We start from the raw sequence: 13,310 nt of genomic DNA on the forward strand, positions 1-13,310 counted from the left end.
AGCAAGGGAATATTACACAATTTAAAATAAGAAAGGTGTGAGTCAAGGTTGTACCTTTCCTCCATAACTACTCAATATGTATGGTGAAAAAAATAATTCATGAAGCTAGATTCTTTGAAGAACAATGTGGCATTAGGATTGGATAAAGACTCATTAACAACCTAAATCATGCAGATAACATGACTTTGCTTACTGAAAGTAAGGAGGACCTGAAATGCTTGCTACACAAGATCAAAGGTTACAAGAGACATAGTACATTGGGCAAGTCTGCTTTCAGATACCTTTCCAAAGTACTGAAGAGCAGTGCTCACTTCAGCAGCACATATACAAAGTACTGAAGAGCAGTGATCTAAAGATTAAGGTGCTCATGACTTAGGTTGTGGTCTTTTCAGTCACTTGCTGTGCATCTGATAAAAGGAAAATGAATAAGGATGAGGGAAGAAGAATAGATACATTTGAGTTATTATGTTGGAGAGGAGTATGCCCTATAGATTACCAAGAAAATGAACACTTATGTCTTGGAGAATGTGCAGTCAGAGTGCTCCTTGGAGGCAAGAATGAAGAAGCTTTGTCACTCATATACTTGGGACATGTTGCTGGGTGAGGCTATTCCTTGAGAGGAACATCTTCTTAGAATGTTGGAGGGTCAGTCAAATAGAGGAAGACACCTCAGTGAGATAGATTATCACAGTGGTTGTAGCAACTGGCTCAGGTGTATCAGAGTTGATGAGAATGACACAAAATAGATCAGGCAGGATTCAGGTCTGTTGTTACTCAACTCAATGTACTTAAAAATAACAAGGCACACTATGATTTCAGTAATAGAACACTTTTTAAAATCAAAGGAAACATTTTTGGGGCAATACAGATTTGTATTAAATCAGACTGGGCATGGATGTTGTAAGTGAACTTTGATGGCAGGATTGGTGGAGTGAGGCCCATTTGAACAATTATGCAGAGGCCTGTTCATACTAGCGATACTAGTAGTACTATTAATACTCAGCAGCTTCCTAAGAAACTTGAGAAGCTAAAAATATTGAACGTAATAAAGCTGAAAATATTAGAAGGCAATATATGTCCCACAGTTCACAAAAGGCTTAATATACTCAGCAGTTAATACTAACAGAAAGCATAGATGCTGATACAAGGCAGAAAACATCTTGGAAGGAAAGCCTGAAAATTTACGTAAGAAAATTTATCTATTGATGCTTCATTCTCAGTTTAGAGCTACTGTTAAAATTTGGCAAAACTTAGAAGAGATAGAGATAAATTAAAGAGAAATACAGAGCAAGAATCTATAATCAAGAGATTCTAATTAGTTCATATTATTAGAAACCTCATATAACAAAACTTTCTTGAAGAAAGAATATTGAAAAAGTTCTGAGAGCTAACAGTGATTCAGAGGTGCCTAGGAAACCAGAGGCATTTACAATTATATAGATGTTACATAAAATGTTCAAGAGTTTATATACAAAGTTTTCCTGTGAAAATACATTGGTGAATAGTCCAATCCTGCAAGCAAAATAATAAAAGTATAAATCCACAAAGATTATTAAAGATATGACTTTAAGATTTTTAGTAGGCATCCAGGAGAATATCCCAAAGCTAAAAACAGACCATTTGGTGGGACCTCTATCCTAGTTATTTTTTTGGTTACATAATTCATTGAAAACTACAAACAAACTAGATAGCTTTTTCACTTTAGTAAAGTAGTACTACCTTTAGGAATAATCCCTAACATTACTCAGCATTTCTTTATGGTTTATCAATTTTCCCTTTACAAAGCAAGAATATCACATAAGATTTGGGAAAGGAGGAAACTGTACTTCAATTTTTAAAACCAGAAAACTAATTGCATACTGGATTCCCTATGTTAAATCATTTAATATCATCGTATTTTGTTAGGATATTCTAAATGTAATGATGTAGAGATTGAGAGAGTAGCTATGCAATATCAATAAAATATCTCACTCAAGAAGCTCATGAAATTAGATATTTAATAATTTCCAACAGAAAAGCTCTAGAATTATTTTTCCCTTATAAATTGTATAGTTTAGACTAAAGCCTTTGATTCCTTAAAGTATTTGTGTTTGAGGTGTGCATTAACTCTATCATCTAACTCTTTCTTTTCTTGAATAACTTTTGCATTTGTAAACAGTCACAAAAAAAGAATAATAAATTGATTGTATTTGGTAAGATTCTCTTTCTGGGCTCTGCATACTGTTTGATTTATCTTTATTTCTATACTTTTGTTGAAACAACACTGTTTTGATCCCTATAAATTATTTATTTAAGACTAAAATGTCTTCAGATTAAAACTCTGACAATTGATCTTATTGAAGTAACTCTACATAAAGTTGTTGCATTTAATTTTCTTTTGCCTGGGATTCTATAGGTGAATATTAATTATAAAAAACTTGTCTTGCTTTCCAAAATGTACAGAGCAAAGCTAAACCAAGAAAGACTTTTTCAGTTCAGTGGATGAGTAGTAACATATTGAAATATTTTGCAAGCAATTATGGGAGCATATGGTGGGGGAGAAGAGGGAGGAGGAAAACTACCATTGTAGGGAGATGTAAGAAAAAGGTGTTGGTGTAATTTAGTGGGCACAATATGGACAATCAGAGGAAGATTACTGTTGTAAAATATTTTTCTCCACTGACATCTTTCCCTCTTTTGGGATTAATCTACTGACATCTAGTCAAGCAATGTTCTAGTGTAGATGAGCATAGAATATAGGGTAATAAGCAAATTTCTTGGAGCAGCATATTTATCACAGAGTAGATTTCCTTATATATATAAAAAGACCCATGAAACAGAAAAGCTGTCTAAATTTTTAAGTGGTGCTTTATCCGCAAACACAACAAGCAGATTGCAGAGCTAGAGTCCTTCTGTTGCACTGATAAATGTCTCTTTTTCAGAGATTTTACTCCCAGATGGCCATCCTCACTACATCACCTACTTCCTCTCAAGAAATAATGCTGGCTACAGATTAATTTTTTTCTTTTCAAGCCAAGTATATTTAGCAGTCTGCTGTGAAGCAATGTGAAGAAGTACTTCACATTGAAAGTGCAATTCTGACTAATGCTAGAGCAGTTTATTAGCATTCATTTTGAGTCGCTCCTCTTATCTCTATTAATATTAAATAATTTAGAGATAATTTAAAAATAATTTTGTAATCATTTGTTTTTTTTCTGACAAATGATTTTGCAGAAGTTTTCAAGAAGACATTTACAAATATCTTCTGTTTCTCTTATCTAGTGGGCTCTGTGGGTGTTAGTATTATTTTCAATTAGCTTAGTTTTACTTTGACCAGAGACACCATTTCTGTTTTTATTGTTGTTAGATACCATCAAATCAGTTCTGATTGACAGATACCCATGCACAACAGAACAAAACACTGTCTACTCTAGCATTAGCCTTACAATTGTTGCTATGTGTGGACCCATTGTTGCCGTGCAAATTTCTTGGAGCAGCATATTTATTACAGAGTAGATTGTTGCTTGATGGTCTTTCTCTTACTCACTGACAATACTTTAACAAGCATGATATATTTTTTCCGAGTCTGGTCCCTACTGATAACGTAATCAAAGTATGTAATTGTTTTAATTAAAGCTTCAATTTACTTGTCTTTAAAGGATTATTCTGGCTGTGCATCTTCTAAGATAGATTTTCTTTTTTTAATTCTTCTGGAAGTCCACGGTATATTCCATTATATTTTTACCAATGCTATTATCTTAATTAATGTAATTAAATGTATCCTTTTCATGATGTTAGTGATTTAGTACATATGTAGACATGCATCACTCTTGATATTTAAAAAAAAAAAGAACTCTTTGTCAACAAGTGAATTTTGGAGATTTGAAAGTGCACAGCAGATTTCGCACTTAAGCTGGCTCCAAAACCAATGAATGTCAAACTTGCATTGATTTGAAAGTTAGAGCAATTTAAAAATTTAGGATTCTTAAAAGTCAGTGTCTTCCAAAAGAATTCAATTAAAATGTGAGTGAATACAACATGAAAGGGCTAAACTGATCCAAACTTAATAATAGTAACGTAGCAGAAATGGAATTCCTGTTTCTTAAAACTATTCCCAAATTGTCTTTTATTTAATAGGTGTCATTGTTATGTTGTTAGATGACATTGAGCCAAGTATGAGTCATAAGAACACTGTGAGATAAAGATCTAAACCCTATTCTAGATTGTGTCATCTTCATCACGTCCAAAACTCACTAAAACCCATTGCTACAATCACTGTGTCAATACATCTCACTGAGAATCTTCCTCTCTTTCACTGGCCCTCAACCTTTCACAGCATAATATCCCTTTCCAAGGAATATCCTCCCCTAGCAACATGCTTGATTATGTGAGACAAAGTTTCACCATTCTTGTCTCCAAGGAATACGCTGTTGGTACTTTTCCTAAGACATACTTGTTTGCTTTGTTTTGTTTTTTGCTATCTGTGATATATTCCATGCTCTTCTCCATCACCACAAATCAAAGGTATCAATTATTCTTTCCTTATCCACATTCATTGTCTACCTTTCAGATGTGTAGCAAGAAAAGAACAGAACCTGAATTGGGCACACTTTAATATTCAAAATGACATCATTGCTCCTCAGTAATTTGGAGAGATCTCTGACAGTGGATTTTACAATGTAATACATCTTCTGATCTACTAACTGCTGCTGTGGATCCAAGTAAGATGAAATTGTTGACAATTTCAACCTTGTCTCAATCTATCACGATGTTGCTTATTGGTTCAGTGGTGAAGAGTTTTATATTCTTTAGGATGAGATGTAATCCACATTGAAGGCTGCAGTTTTAGATCTTTTGCAGTAAGTGTTTCAAGTCCTCCTCACTTTCAAAGTTCCTCACTTCCTCACAAGCAAAGTTGTGTCATATACGTAGTTCATGTTGTTGATGAGGCCTCTTTCATTCTTGATGCCACTTTCTTCTTCACAGAATCTAGCTTCTTCAATGATTTTCTCAAAGGTATTTTATTGTGTAGTTAATAATGAACTGTATCATTGAAAAGAATGAGAATTCCAGGTGTTAATTATGCTCAGGTGAAACTTATACCTAGACTGAGAAGATGTTGTCCAAAAAGAGTAAGAAAATTCTGCATAATTTGAAATCAGGAAAGATATATGTCAAGGTTGTACACTTTTTCATTTTCTATTTAATATAATAGATACACTCGAGAAATTCTCATTCATTTGTGCCAAGTAATTTTGAAGGCAACTTTATAGACATTGACTGAGAGAGGTAAATATTTGAACCATTGCAAATAAAGGTATTTTCTAAACTATGGGAGAATAGAAAGAATATCATCCATGAAAACTGCAAAAGGTAACTGCAAAGACGAAGGAATAAGAAAAGGCAAAAAACATTGATGTCAGAAGAAACTCATAATATTATAGTAGAGCACAGAGAAGCCAAAGCAAAGGGAAGAAATACAAATGTGGAAGACTTGAACAGAATATTTATGAGGGCAAAATGGAAGACAAAGGAATGTATTGTAATGAATTGTGAGAAGAGCTAGAGTTAGAAAATCAAAAGGGACGAACTTGTTCAGCATTTCTTAAGCTGAAGAAACTGAAGAACAAATTCAAGTCTCAAATTTCAGTACTTAAGATGTTATGGGCAGGATGTTGAATGACCCAGGAAACATCAAAAGAAGATGGAAGAAGTACACAGAGACACTATACCAAAAAGAACTGGCTGACACAGAAGTATTTAATGAAACAATATAAGATCAAGAACTATGGCGATTAACAAGGAAGTTCAAGCTGCTCAGAAGGCATTGCCAAAAAACAAGGCCTGAGGAATTGATGGCAAAGCAATTGACACATTTCAACAGACTACCAGGTTGTGTCAAGAAATCCAGAGGACAACCACAAGGCCAACTAGAAGATATCCATATTTGTTCCCATTCCAAGAAAAGGTGATCTGACAGAATGTGGAAATAATTTAACATCATTAATATCAAATGCAAGCAAGACCCTGCTAAAGATTATCCAAAAATGGCTGGAACAGTAAATCAACAGGAATTGCCAGATGTACAGGCTGGGTTTAGAAGAGGGTTTAAGGACATTATAGCTAATCTTAGATGGATCTTGGATGTAAGCAGAGAATACCAAAGGAATGTCTAATTATGTTTCATTGACTATGCAAAGGCATTTGTGTGGATTACAACAAACTCTGGCTAACCCAGAAGAATGAAAAGTTCAGAACACTCCATTGTGTTTATGTGGAACTTATGCTTGGATCAGACAGCAGTTGTCAGACAGAGCAAGGAAACACTCTATGGTTCAAAATCAAGAAAGATGTACATCAGGGAGATGCATCCATCCTATCTCCATACCTTTTCAGTCTACATGTGGAAAAGGTTATCTAGCAGGTTGGGCGCTATGAGAAAGAATGCAGCATCAGGATTGGAGGAAGACTCATCAACAACCTGTGTTATGCAGATAACACAACCTTGCTTGCCGAAACTGAGGAGAACCTGAGGCATTTACTGCAGATAGCCAAAGGAATACAGCCTCCAAAATGGATTGAAGCTCAACATCAAGAAAACAAGGACTCTTACCTCTGGGCCAGTGAGGAGCAACATCAGATGGTGAAGAGATTGACATTGTTAACAACTTCAGCTTGTTTGGCTTTACAGTCAATACTCCTGGTACCAGAAGCCAGGAAATCAAAAGACAGGTTTCATTGGAAAAATCTGCTGTTAGGATGCTTGCCAGAGTACTGAAGAGCAATGATGTCAATCCAGAGACTAAGTTTCACCTAATCCAGGCCATGATCTTTGCAATTACTTGCTGTGCTTCAGAGAGCTTGACAAGACTAAGGGTGTTAGAAGAAGAATCAATGCCTTTGAATTGTGGATTGCTAAGAGTACAAATAAGTTTGTCCTGGTGAGGGTGAAACCAGTCTACTCCTTGGAGGCAAAAAATTGAAGCTTCACTAATATACCTGGGTATATTTCAAGAAGGAACTAGTTCTTAGAAGGGTCATAATACTTTGAAGAGTGGAGTGATAGTACAAGAGTGGAAGACCTTGGGTGAGATGGATTAACTCATTGACTGAGTTAATGAAAGTAGGTGTATCTGAGACAATGAAGTTAGCTCAAAATAGAACAGGGTTCAGAGCTGTTGTACATAGGGTCATTATGAGTCACAAGAGACTAGACGGCACATAACAGCAACAGCAGCAGTATTACTGAACAATATTATTGATACACAAGCAAGTAAATGTGCAATTTATTTAAAGGCAATTTAAAAACGGGATTTTCATATTCAGCAGATGATATGGGAAAATACATAAATAAAAATCATCTAGTGGATCTCTGAGAAACCATCTAGAGATCTTGTTAAAAACTTCAGATTCTTACTTAGTATATCTGGTTTCTACATGCAAATTCAGAGCAGGGATAAACGAAATGAGTTAGATATAAGTTCTGAAGTATCTGATTAAATTAAGCAATAAGATATGTATTTGGCTCTTTGCTTCTCATTGATTGATGAATTGTTCTCTCTTCTCATGCAGCCTCAGCCACATCCCTGAGAAACAATGATGAAGGTCAGAGTAAATGGATTTGGCTGCATTGGATGCCTGGTAACCAGGGCTGCTTTTAATTCTGGTAAAGTGGATGTTGTTGCCATCAATGACCCCTTCATTGGCCTCAATTACATAATCTATATATTCCAGTATGATTCCATGGATGGCAAGTTCAATGGCACTGTAAGGCTGAAAACGGAAATCTGATAATCAATGGGAAAGCCATCACTATCTTCCAGTGAGTGGGATGATGCTGGTGATAAGTATGTTGGGGAGTCCATGGGTGTCTCAATCACCTTGGAGGAGGCTGGGGCTTACTCAAAGAGTGGTGCCAAATCGGTAATTATCTCTGCTCCTGCAGATGTTCCCATATTTATGATGGGTGTCAACCATGAGAAGTATGACAACTCACTCAAGATTGTCAGCAATGTCTCTTGTACTACTAACTGCTTGGCCCCTCAGCCAAGGCCATCCATGACAGTTTTGTTATCACAGAGGGACTCATGACCACAGCCCATTATATTTCCCCCACCCAGAAGACTGCGGATGGCTCCTCTGAAAAGCTGTAGTGTGATGGCCATGGAGTTGCCCAGAACATCATCATTGTAACTACTGGCTCTGTCAAAGCCATGGGCAAGGTCATCCCTGAGCTGAATGGGAAACTTACTGGAATGGCTTTCCATGTCTCCACCCCCAGTATATCAGTCATGGATATGATTTGCCATCTGGAGAAAGCCAAATGTGATGACATCAAGAAAGTAGTAAAGCAGGCATCAGAAAGGCCCCTTAAGGGCATCTTGGGATACAATGAAGACCAGGTTGTCTTTTGTGACTTTAACAGTAATACCCACTCTGCCACCTTTGATGCTGGGGATGGCATTGCCCTGAATGATCAGTTTGTCAAACACATTTCCTGGTATGACAATGAATTTGCCTACAGCAAACAGGTAGTCGACCTCATGACTCATATGTCCTCCAAAGAATAAGAGCCCTTTGGATCACCAGCCATTACACTAGAAAAAGTGGATACAGACTCACAGCTGCTGCAGAGTCCTTGCCCTAACTCGATCCCCCAGCACACTGATAATCTCGCATCTTTGACACAGTTTCCATCCAGTCCTCTTGAGAAAGGAGAGAGGCTAAGACAGCCATGTCCTATCAATAAAGTACACTGTACTAAGAAAACCAAAAAGGATTCTTTATTTTAAATTTCATAATTAAATTTTTTACCAAAACCTCTTTACAAGTATAACTGGATATTCCTATTGAAATATTTGTGAAATTTTTCACCCTCAGAAAGAAGTAGGAACTAATCTATATTGTTATATGCATAGTTTTATAGTAAATAATATGTAACCGGTGCCATAAAGATAGGAAAGGATCTTTTGATAAACACAAAAACTTGCTAAACACAGTGCTAATACTCTAAGAAAATATATACTTACTAAGAACTAAAGTTATTCTTTCCCTCATCTGTTTTAAAGCAGTATACGCAATTTGTCCAGTTTTTCTCAGTCTTACCCCAACCCTGATATCAGTCCCATTTTACAGCAGTGGCACCATGCAGTATTTGTCCTTTTATGACTATGATAGGGTATTATGGTTATCACAAGAGTCCACAATTAAGGTTGCATAGTGGAGTGTACTTGAGGCAGTGGGATGGGTGTGGGGAGATTATATATCAAAGAAAGAATTTTTCTTTTACTTTTCAAAGAGAGGAACGAATTGGGGCAGGGGGACAGAGCGAAGGGCTGGGCAGGGAGAAAAGTGCAACAATAAAGGGATGGAAATCCAAAATCTCTATAAATGTTCATTAAAATTATTAAAATAAAATCTAAAAAAAAATTTAAAAAGTTAAAGTTATATTTCTATTTTAACAATTAAAACAGAAAAAAAAGACATAATCTTTGGGGCGAGTAAGTAAGTAAGTAAATAAATAAATAAATAAATCATTTAAAAATAGGTGAAAGAAAGGACAACATGGAATGAAGACATGATCATACTTCATGTGTATTGTAATTAATAAATGAGACAAAATAGGCGTAACTCATTGACTTGAAACACACACACAAAATGTTCTTTCTAAACTTTCATACAAATCACAAACAAATGCTAAACAACAATCTTAAAAAATAAAATTAGTGCTGGTTTGAATTACTTGTTCTTGTTGTTAGAGGCTATCAAGTAGAATATGACTCATAGTGACCTTATCAAGGACAGATCTGAACTTTCCTTTATCCTGTGTAGTCTCATCATTTCTTGCATACTTGAGTCGATTTCTACAGTCACTGAGTCAATCTATCCACCTCATTGAGTACCTAATTCTCTTTCACTGACCCTCCACCTTTTGAAGGATGATATCTATTTCCAAGTTCTGGTCTCTCCTAACAACTTACTCAAAGTATAGAGACAGAATTTTGCCAATCTTGCCTCTTAGGAGCACCCTACTTGTACTTTTCCTGAGGAGTATTCAGTATTCTTCCCCAACATCAAATTTCAAAAGTATAGATTCTTCTTCTATCTTAGTCATTGTCCCAACTTTCAGATAGGTAACAAGTAATTGAAGGGACTATGATTTGTATCAGGTGTTACTTAGTCTTTAAACTGACCTCTTTGCTTCTTGACTCCTTGGAGAGGTCCTTAACAGCAGACTTTCTTAATAGAATGTCCTTAGTTTCTTGACTGCCGGTACCAAAGTTGTTGCTTGTGGATCTAAGTAAGAAAAAAAATCACTGATATATTCAAATTTTCCTCCATCTACTATGATGTCGCCTTGTTTTCTTTTATTATTATTATTAATTTTAATGAAAGTTTACAGAGACTTTGGATTTCCATTTATTCATTGTTGCACTTTTCTCCCTGCCTACCCCTCCCTTCCTGTTCACTCTTTTCTTTGAAAATTAAAAGAAAAATTCTTTCATTGTTTTACAATCCCTCTCCTCAAGTCTATTCCACAATGCAGCCTTCATTCTGGACTCCTGTCATGACAAAAAGACATAATCATGTATCCCTTTTAAACAGTTCTCCCCCTCATCTGTTTCAATGCAGTAAACATTATTTATCCCCTCTTAAGTTCTCCCCAATCCCGAGACCAGTCCCATCTTACAACAGTGGCACTACGCAATATTTGTTCTTTTTTGAATGAGATATTTCACTCAGCATAATGTCTTCCAGGGTCATTAATTTTGTATAATATTTTATTAATTCCTTGTTTTTCTATGCAGCATATTACCTATCCATTAGTTTGTTGATGGGCACTTAGGTTGTTTCCAACTCTTTGTGATTGTGAACAAAGCAGCAATAAACATGGGTGTGCATATATCTGCTTGGGTAACAGTTGTGGTTTCTTTGGGGTATATTCCCAGTAGTGGAATTGCTGGGTCAAATGGTATTTCTATTTGCAACTTTGTGAACAAGTGCCATACTGCCTTCCATAGTGGTTGCACCATTTTACACTCCCACCAACAGTGATTAAGGTTTCCGATTTCTCCACAACCTCGCCAGTATTTGTTGTTTGCTGCTCTGTTGAATTTTGCTAATCTTACTGGAGTGAGATTGTATCTCATAGTTGTTTTGCTTTGTTTTCTTGATGTTCAATTGTTGCAGTCTCTGTGTCAGTCCATCTGACTAAGGGGTTTCTTTCTTTTTACCACCTTTCCAAGCATAATGTCACTCCCCAATGCATAGCCTTTCCTAGCAACATACCCAAAATATGCAAGATGAAGCTTTATCTTCTTTGCCTCTAAGAAGCACTCTGCCTGCACCCTCTCTAAGATATATATCTGTTTGTTCTTTTGGCAGTTAATGGGATATTCAGCACTCTTCTGAAACATCAAGGGCATCAATTCTTCTTCTGTCAGCCTTATTCATCATCAAACACTCAGATGAATAGCAAATGATTTAAATGATCATAGTTTGAATCAGGCACACCTTAGTCCTCAAACGGACATCATTGCTTTTCAATAATTTGGATAGGTCTCTGATTGCAGACTCTCCTGGTGTAAGGTTGTTGTTCTTGTTGACTGCTGTCAAATTGAGCACACCTCATAGCAACCCTATGAACCAAAGTCCTGAAGCCTTTCTATAACTATCATCATTGATCAAAGTTGATAGTTTCCAGAGTCATGTTGTTGAGGAAGTGGATGTGACTTCTGCTTCCTTGTGTAATAAATCTGATCTCATGACTGCTGGTATCAAGGGTATTTACTGTGGATCCAAGTCAGATAAAGTAGGTGACATTTTCAATCTTTTCTCCATTTATTATGATGTTACTTATTGGTTCAGTGCTGAGAATTTTTGTGTTATTGACATTAAGATGCAATCCACATTGAAGGCTATATTCTTGGATCCTCTGCAGCAAGCACTTCAAGTCTTCCTACCCTATCTTGCCACATACTCACAATGTCCAACATACTAGAGCCCACTGTTACAATTACTATGTCAATTAATCTTGTTGACAGTCTGTCGCTCTTTCTCTTATCCTCCATCTTTCCCAGTATGATATCTTTTAACAAGGACTGACTCTTGCTGTCAATATACACAAAGCATGTGAGACTAAGTGCACTCTGGTTGCATTTCATAAAAACCATATTTGTTTATTCCCATTAAAGTGCACGGTATATTCAACACTATTCTCTAACATCACAATTAAAAGCATCAATTTCCTCTGTCGTTCTTATTCATTATGTAACTTTCAGAACTATAGGAAATAATTAAAAGGTCCCTGCCTTAGTGGAGGCACACATTAATCTTTAAACTAATATCTTTACTCTTTAGCATTTTGGGGAGGTTCTTAAGAGCAAATTTTTCCCAATGAAACATGTATTTTGCTTCACTATGGGTGCTGAATTTAGATCCAAGTAAAATGAAACCAAACACAACATTAATCTTTTCTCCATAAGTCATGATTTTTGCCTATTAGCTTAATTGGTAAAGATTTTAATTTTCTTGATGTTGAGACTTAAATTGTACAGGTACAGATTTTGAGGGTTTTTTTTTATTGCAGCAGGCTTTTAAAAGCCTCTTCAACTTCAGCAAACAAGGTGTGTCATCTGCATGACACAGTTTGCTGACGACTCATCCTTCAAACCTAATACAACATTCTTCTTTGAATAGTCCAGTCTTTTTAATAATTTGCTAAACATACAAATTGAATTGTTGTTATATGCTGTTGAGGCAACCACGACTCAAAATGACCTTATGAACAATCAATTTGTACCATATATTATCCTGTGTCATCCTCACTATCTCTTATATCCTTCAGCCATTGTTTCAATCCATCTTGTGCTGAACCTTCTCTTCTATTGACCCTCCACATTTCCAAGAAAAAAGTCCTTTTCCAAGAACTGGCCCATCCTAACAAGGTGAAGTTTCATCACTATTTCCAAGATATATTTGTTTATTCTTTTGACAGTCTATGGAATAAATAGTACCCTTCTTCAACATCACAGTTCAAAGAAATCAATTCTTTTATCACCCTTACTCAGTATCCAATTTCACATGCATAGTAAATAACTGAAAAGACCATGGCTGGAATCAGGTGCACCTTTCCCTTGAAATCCACACAACTGCTCTTCAGCAGTTTGGAGATATCCTTGGTATAGGCTTTTCCAGTGCAACACGTATTTTGATTTCTTGACTACTGATACCACTGGTGTTATTTGTGGATGCAAGTAAGATGAAATCAACTGACAACTTCAACCTTTTCTCTATCTACCATGTTAGTCTCAATTGGTTTGGTGGTGCTT

General features: G+C 36.0%; 1 pseudogene; it reads left to right on the forward strand.

The window, feature by feature from the left end:
- Nucleotides 1-7,575: 7,575 nt before the first annotated feature.
- On the forward strand, nucleotides 7,576-8,549 carry LOC102867349 (annotated as a pseudogene).
- The last annotated feature ends 4,761 nt before the right edge of the window (nucleotides 8,550-13,310 follow it).

This window comes from Elephantulus edwardii, unplaced genomic scaffold (assembly GCF_000299155.1).
Source record: "Elephantulus edwardii isolate Elephantulus edwardi_28Jun2011 unplaced genomic scaffold, EleEdw1.0 scaffold00010, whole genome shotgun sequence".
NCBI lineage: Eukaryota > Metazoa > Chordata > Mammalia > Macroscelidea > Macroscelididae > Elephantulus > Elephantulus edwardii.